Source organism: Chamaea fasciata, unplaced genomic scaffold (genome assembly GCF_029207755.1).
Source record: "Chamaea fasciata isolate MVZ Bird 193981 ecotype frontalis unplaced genomic scaffold, bChaFas1.0.hap1 SCAF_1, whole genome shotgun sequence".
Taxonomy (NCBI): domain Eukaryota; kingdom Metazoa; phylum Chordata; class Aves; order Passeriformes; family Sylviidae; genus Chamaea; species Chamaea fasciata.
Genome location: NW_027094086.1, coordinates 92,324,057 through 92,332,148, shown reverse-complemented (window position 1 = coordinate 92,332,148; position 8,092 = coordinate 92,324,057). Strand labels below are relative to the sequence as shown.

At 36.0% G+C, this 8,092-nt stretch overlaps 1 long non-coding RNA gene across 1 annotated transcript; it reads right to left on the bottom strand.

The window, feature by feature from the left end:
* Window positions 1-2,417: 2,417 nt before the first annotated feature.
* LOC136293049 (uncharacterized) lies at window positions 2,418-6,860 on the bottom strand. The gene is made up of 3 exons (XR_010722072.1): window positions 6,499-6,860; window positions 5,042-5,194; window positions 2,418-3,948 (listed from the first exon to the last, which is right to left on the bottom strand). It is a non-coding gene; the product is annotated as an uncharacterized lncRNA (long non-coding RNA).
* Window positions 6,861-8,092: the final 1,232 nt, after the last annotated feature.

The following is an 8,092-nucleotide window of genomic DNA, read 5'->3' as shown; positions in this document are numbered from 1 at the left end:
GGGTGTGTTGTGGGTTTCGTTGTGGGTTTCACTGAGGTTTTTTCACTGTACTGTTACTTTGAATTAATTGCAACTGCCTATGGAAATATGATCCCTTAAGAATGTAGCGAAATACATTATTAATTATTATGTATGAAGAATTGCAAGATTCCCCTGCACTCTGCTATGAATTTCACACCATTATTCCCAAAGAAAAACATTAGGAAAAAAGTAAGACCAATGTAATTTGAAATTAAAATAGCAGCATTTCCAAACCAATCATTTTTGACACAGGAAATTCAGAGTTAGATGAAAATCCACGTGGTTCACTGGCACAATTAAAATACCTGAGCAGCTCCCTTTTTCTTTGATGCCATAACTCCAGGATGTGATAGAGGTAAATAATTTTGCTATGTCAGTTTACATTATATAGATAGGATCAAAAAACACCTTTGGCTTTAAAGGTATTTGCACTGCATTTCACAGTATTGGTTCAGTTTCTTTATGGATCATAAATGTACACCTGCTCTGTGCTCCTAGCTGTGTAACATTACCAGAAGTTCTGAAAATCAAGTGATTTCTGACCAATCAAAAGAGGAAAATGAAATCCTAAATGGGATTTGCAGAAGAGGCAATGGGTTTCCCAGGTCTCATGCCAACAGAGATTCTTGCTGTGGGTTTTTCAGGTCAGGTTAAACTTCTTTATGTGTTAGAACTTTTTCTTTAAAAACTCCCATAGTTAAAAATGAGTGGGAATTCAAGACATGGCCAAAGTTTTGCCCAAAACCACAAGGTTTTTTATTTCTTTTCTAACTATATTTGACATTATTTCTGCCACAGGTCTTGCCTCAAAGTTTACCAAGAAAGAATATTTGCAATGCTATACTTCATTTGTAGATGGTCATGCATAATGAAGCGCATACGACAAATTAGCAGTTGTGGTAAATACTAAATTTGAAACGTTGTTGGAATGGAAAAAAAAAAAAAGATGGGTTATGGTGTTGCCACTGTACTGTTCACTTATACTCAGTATTTCACGGAGATAGTGCAGAAATGAATGTACAGCTAAATTATACGCAGTTACACTCAGTGAAATGCTCAGTAGAAAAGCCTTATGTTGTACTCACCTGTTTCTGTTTCTTCTGCCTATGTTTGTTCAAAACCCACCTCCAGTGGCACAGCAGTCACAACAACTGGCTACTCCTCTGACCCGCAGGTAAGAAGTTTCACTGAGATAGCCAAAGGATGAGATCCCACAACTTGTGCTTCCAAGGGCAATGTCCTGGTTGGTGGGGCCGGGGGAGAGGTAGGTGTGCAGAAGGGCATTGACATGACACACTTCTGACTCCCATACAAAGCAAAAGTGGGAAAATGCCATTATTAAGTAATTAAAGTGGAGTAGGAACATCTTTAATTTCTCTGCTTTCAGAGACAGCTCTTCTGCAAACTTGTCAAATTAATACCTAACAGAAGTGTCATGTGGTGAAAACTGTCGGTCCATACTGAGACTGTGGAAAAAGGGTCCATAACCCCTAAGACTACACCAATGCTTACTCTCACACTTAGTTCCAGCACTACTGTTCAGGTACAGCTTAAAGGTCTTTCAATTTGCCTGTAAATGCAGCTGCCTATGCCACTGCACCCATAATGTCTGTAAAGTGACTGCATATTTCAGATTTGGCTTAAGCAGCTACATTTCATTTAAACTGGCCTTTTTGGTAACAGTATTTTTGCTTTTCCTTTGAGTGACACGGCATGCCCTTTGTTATGCATACCAGTAAGCATGAATTATTGCAACTCCTTTTGTCAAAAGGTATAGTTTTCCTCAAAGCTTGTCTGTACTGAATTTACCACCTTGTCATGAGGGGCAGCCTGTCTTTGCAAGCTGATGGGCTTGATATGGTTGTGAATTGCTTGCAGTTCGTGGCTTTGGTATTCTGTGTTTGTTTCATTATATTTAGAAGTGGGAGTGCACCCTTTCCTCTGCCACAGAACTTGATGCTAGGTAATCACTTAAAAACATTTAAGGACAGGTGCTTAATCTTCTGAATATCTCAGAGTGTGAGTGGCTTGCTGAGCTCTCACAGCAGAATCTGGAGTCCATGGGAGTATGTACAGGATGGATTTCATTGCAGAAAAAGAAACCCCAAAAAAGTAATTTTCTGGTGCTTCTGATTGTTTGCCTCAATTTAGACAATACTTGTAACCATAATCTTTGAGTCTTTATTTTATTTTTGTAAATAAGTACCTCTAAACACAATTCTTTCACCTTACAGGAGACTTCATGGAAATAATTTCCTTAACAAATGTGAGTCACATAATGAATCAGTAACAGTTGGGGGAAATCCTGATGGAACGTAATGCTCTCATCATTACTGCTGTGTGTGGTAAATTAGGAGCAGGCTCTTCAGGAAATGAGGACAAAAAGGCGGAATTGCTGCTCGTTGAGAATTTGTCTTGAGCAGAGGGTTCATGCTCTTTAAGAACAATAAGAACATCCTAAGTCTGTGTTTGAGATGCATATATATATACACACAGACACACATACATAACTTGGGGGAATTTTGATCTCCAGCTAATACACAAAAGTTATTAAATTGGCTACTCCAAAGGATTTTAAGTTTTAGTGGTACTTTGGGAATGTTCAGGGCAAAAAATAAAATATAGTTGTCAAGGGGTATCATAAATGTGTGAAAATGACTGAATACTTAACCACAATTTTTTTGTTTGTTTATTTATAAAGCATTAAAATTCTGTCTTAATGTAGTACTGAAAAAATCCCAGCCTCACTTCTGTTTCTAATTTGGAGAGGTCCTTTCATCTTCCACTACAGCAGTAGCCTAGGGACTCTTGGCAGGTACATATTTCTACCCAGATATTTTATATTATTTGTAGATAAGTAGTCCAATTTCTTCCACAGTTTCTGTGCATTCATAACAGCACAGTGGAAAATATTTTACATTAGGATGTATTTAACCACAATATCTGTCAAGAAAAAACCGTTTCATTGTGCAAGGCACTGGATGAAGGGAAAACAAAAAGTCCATTCTTTGGAGTCAATTTTTATCTGAAGGAAGAATAACAATGTGCCATTTTCAGATAGAGAAGATATTTTTTAGAAAACATATAACAAATAAAGCTATAAATTAGAGCTGAAAGATTCGTATTATACGAGTAACCCAGTTTTTGAGCAACCTTATTGCAATCCTCTTATCTATTTTTATCAAAAACAAAATGCACTCACAGTGATGAATTGATTGCATTTAAAAGAAAGTGTGACTCCCACTCCCTCCAAAGAATAACTGCTTTCAGGACCTGATTAGATGTTAGAAATAACAATAATAATACCCTTAACCAATAATTCCAGCATTCATCAACTTACATGTAGCAAAAAGTAATTTAACATGTGTCTAAGTCTTGAAAAGCTTTTCCTCTGCCAACACCAGTTTTGTAAACTTTGTGTGTCTTCTGCAAAGTTTTAAGAATTTATCAGCCTGGGTTGGAGTGACTTCTAGGCATGAGGTAGCCAATATTCTGTATATTTATCAGTGCTCACTTAAATACAAAGCAAACAGATCTTTTCATGCTCATGTAAAATCCTACCACGGTAACAGGGAAGTTTCTGTATTTTCATTTAAACAATTCACAGTAAATTGCTGATCTTCCCTACACAGAGACAGAATACTGAATTTTAAGACACAGATTTGAAATAAGAAAATCTAGAAAATAAACAAATGTGTTCTGGAATATCAGAAGTAAGGTAACTTCTTGGTTAAGACAGACATGCAATTTACACTAAAAGTATTTGTGAATATTCCCATTATGTGCATTTGTTTTTTTAATTATTGTAACTATGAAGTTGGGCTGTGTTTTCAGTTTGTTTTTTAAAAACATGGTTATTAACCTGCATGAGGACTTCGAGTTTGTTTGAATTCCTTCACAATCCAGGTGTAGTCAATCTTGCTGTATCTGCATGAGAAAATGATTTGAATGACTGAGGTGAAGTTATATAAAGAGACAAGGTGGCTTTTGCCCAATTAAGAATGCAATTTTCATTGATGACGGGTAAGCATTTTTGAAGTGCCTGTCACCAAGTTTCTTAAAAGTACATTTCCTCTTCCCCCCCTTTAAGATCTATTGTCATTTGCAAAGTACTTTTATTTAATATTCTTCCTTACTCCAAAACTGGTTTATTCAGTTTTCTCATAATAGATGCCACCAAGGGTAAAAAAAGGGTGTGTAATAACTTCCCAAATATTAAATTTTCCTGCTGGATTAGATTGTAGTGTGTTGAGAAAACTTACTTCAGAAATCAGCACATGCAAATGCCAGAGACAGAAATTCAAAACAAAGATAAATCAGAAACTGTGGGTTACTGCCTCTATATCATGGTATTTCCAACGTTGATGACCACTAGAGCCTTTCTACTAATTTCTGTCTTTGAAGCTCAGTTTGCTGGTTAAATCATGAATCCTTTCAGAGCTGGAAAACTACTCAAAGCAGAATTTTGAATCTTGCCTGTTCCACTGCATCTCAGCAGAGACATGAGTCTGAAGCTAAACCTGGAGATCATAAATTGAGGTTGAATGCAAGTACAGTAACTGAGACTGCTAACAGTGGGGTGTGGGGTGCAGGATTGAAACACAAGTCAGAAGTTAGAAGGGACAGGACTAAAATCTAGTCTTCATTGCATTTAAGAATCCACTAGGGCACAATGCACTACCTAGCATAAACCACATTATCTTTTGAATTCTTACCAATGGTTTGGGTCTTGCTCATGACCTCTTCACCACCAGCAAAGGTGTAAAACTTAATGGAGAGAGACACCTTTGCTTTCATCTAACTGACCTCTACTGAGCACTGATCACACCAAATGTGTTAAATTTCATCCCATATTGTAGCTGCATTTCCAAAGTTTACAGCCTTCAGAAACACACAATAACCCAGCACTTACGGTCACTTCTCCTTTGTTTCTCCTCCTTGGAAATTGCAGTTTCACTTTCAAAAGCTAAATCAGCACCTATTCCTTTACAAGCCACAGTAAAACTTTACCAAATCCCACCTGCTGGCTGGCTGCTATTGGGATGGGCAGACCAGACTTCACAGAGGGGAAACACATTCCTCTGTTAAACAGACAAGGCATGGTGTCCTCCCAAAAATTTACTGAGGCCTTCAGACTCATAGCTTCAGTTAGATGTAAAACTGAACATCGTAGCTAGTAAATATGGGTGAGAAGAGGTTACAAAAAAAAAAAAAAAAAAAGAGAAAAAACATTTTCATAAAAAGGTGAATTAAATTGAACTGAATATTGAGTTGTGCTTTGACATTTTCACAATAAGCTAACAGCTATACAGTTGATAATACAGTTTCTTCCATAGTAGATCTTTTGCGAGTGAGCTTACAGAGAACACAAATTATAAAGAATTTATGATAAAAATACACTATTAATTATATACATATGTGCACACATACACTTGCAAATAAGAAATTTTAACACAATTTTATGCATATGCAGTCATTTAACTTTATTTTCAGTAGGCTTCTGTCACTTATTTATATTTTCACACTGATAGGGAAATACCACTATTTTGCCTTTGCAATGTTTTGGTTTTCTTTCTGCTGCTTGGCTTTGCTGATGAGAGAACACAGATTAGTTTTTAAATAACTGTAGTTCTTCAGATGGCATAGTGGTATACCACAGATTTGAATTTCAAGAGCCACTAGAGTGTTGGGTGAACCATATTTATTAGCTATTAATAGTGAGACTATAACAGGCATCAGAAGCTGCACAAGAAAACCCTAACAAGTGCTTTCATGTTGGGTCTCTAGACTAAACCTCTGACTGCAATCTCAGCAAATTCTTTCTGTTAGTGGAAATTAGCTTCATAACATATTCCTTGTTTTCTTTGGACACCCTTTCTGAACTTTAAGTCATTCTTCTAACTCAAATATGTTTGGGTTTTGCTTGCTTCTTTCTTTCTGTTATTCAGATTCCATCTTTCCATGGTTACCATCAGGGACTTTTTTCCTTAGTACTGATTTAGACTAACAGCAAGTGCTCCTCTGAGGTACTCAGGGGCCAAATGTGGCTCAACTGGTATAAATAAATAGGCAGATGTTATTTTCCATCTGTCTCTCATTGTTGTCCACACAGTAATAATACTGTTGTCTACACCTTTAAAGAAAGCAAGGCAAAATAATAGTAGAAAAATACACTATAAACCAAAGGAAAATTAGAATGTGACAAGTTGCATCTCCACATTAAGAAGAATTAACTTCAAACCATTAAGTACAATGCAATACCTATTTATCAAGTTAACTTTTTTTCCTGTTGCAAAGCACAAACATAATTACAGAGGCCTTTTACATATGTATGGCCCTTGCTTAAGGACTATTTTTAACACTGCATAAATAAAGTTTAATTTCAATTTTTTTTTTTTTTACCCCACACTTTCAGGAGATATGCAAACAATATTGGAAACAATCTCTTGGATGATCAAAATCCAGTCTTTTACTTACCAAGGGAACCATGCTTGTGGCATTTTCCATGAACTCAACAATCTTCATAATTAAAAAGCTTGAGCTGGGTTTTTTTTTCATTTCCACAACTTGTGTTGAAAAACTGCTCTAGAACCTCACCATTTTATGACCAGAATCTTTCCAGCTTCCAGCCTAAATTTATTCATGGCCAAATTACACCCATTTGTTCTTGTGCCAACATTGTCTGCTAGGGTAAATAGTTCTTTTCCTTGCCTACTGTTTACCACCCTGTTGTGTTTTTAGAGAATAATTATTTCCTGTATCAGTTTTTGTTTCTACTAGACTAAACAAGCAAAAAAAAATTGAGCCTTGCCCTTAAAAAGATTTAATTCTGGTAATCTATCCAGTTTTTCACCTGTTTCACCTACCATGAATGTGATGAGTAACATCTGTGTGAGATCTTGCAGGTGCTTTAAGCAATGTCATGGATTTTTTACTTTTGTCTAATGAGAAATAGTTTATCTGGTTCATGCTTGGGTGGCATCTGCTTTTTCATGGTTTTATCCCACTGGCAACTTAGTAAGCCTGCAGCCGGTTAATATGCATAGGTAGATCTATCTCCTGTGTCATTTACAACTGATATGCTCCTAGTTTACAACAGATTTTTTAATTAATCCTTGAGTGCATGTCTCCACTGCCAGCACCATGAGTTTCAAGGGTGAGTTTAGCAGTGTGTATTTTTAATGTGCTTTACCCAAGGGTAACACATGTTTGGGATAAGCTGATGCCAAAGACAATAGAAAAATAAAAAGAATAATGTTGTGAGACCAAAGAGAGGCACTCAGCACATTGACAGCACCAGGCGTGACATATTAAGGAATAAGGAGTTTTCACAAATGCTGCAGTGTAATATGATAGAACATAAATGTTTGAGTGTGATACACTGCATACAATACATCAGGGGATTCTTTTTGGGCCTTGTATACCCACAAATGCTTAAATGTTGCATTTCAAAATAATTAGGATTATTATATCAATTACTTCCAGGGTAAAAAAAAAAGCTTTGATACTGCCTGGTTGTAAAGGGTCCATTTAAGGACCATACATTCTGGAATGAAGGCTATATAACTTTAAAGTTTTAACAGACATGGACACTTTCACAAGCACGTTTGTGATTTTGGACTGTAAGTTCAAATACCTAGGAACTTAGAAATTTTAAATCCTTAAGAAAATGATAGACATTTCCTCATTTTGATGTGGAAGCCAACAATCTATAAAATATCTTTAGCTATGCAATTATAGATAGCAGAAGGGTAGTAAATTCCCATACTTAGCAGCTTCACCCTTTAGTAGAAAGATAAACTAGATTCTCAGAGGATTTTTTAGAGGGAGAAAGATTATTTTAAAATAATGTGATAGCTTTTTTTTTTTAATTTTGCATAAGAGTGCTGGATGAGAAAATTTATTTAAAAGACTTATCTTCTAGGGCATGCGGCTTTAGAGAATTCTTGAAAAACCTTTTTTGTCAGTTTTAAATTTGATTAGAAGGGAATGTCCTATTGGGAAGGAAATCTGTACCTGCTCAGGATTATTTTATTAAGTTATTAAAAAGTAGTTTTACTCTAGTGTGCCC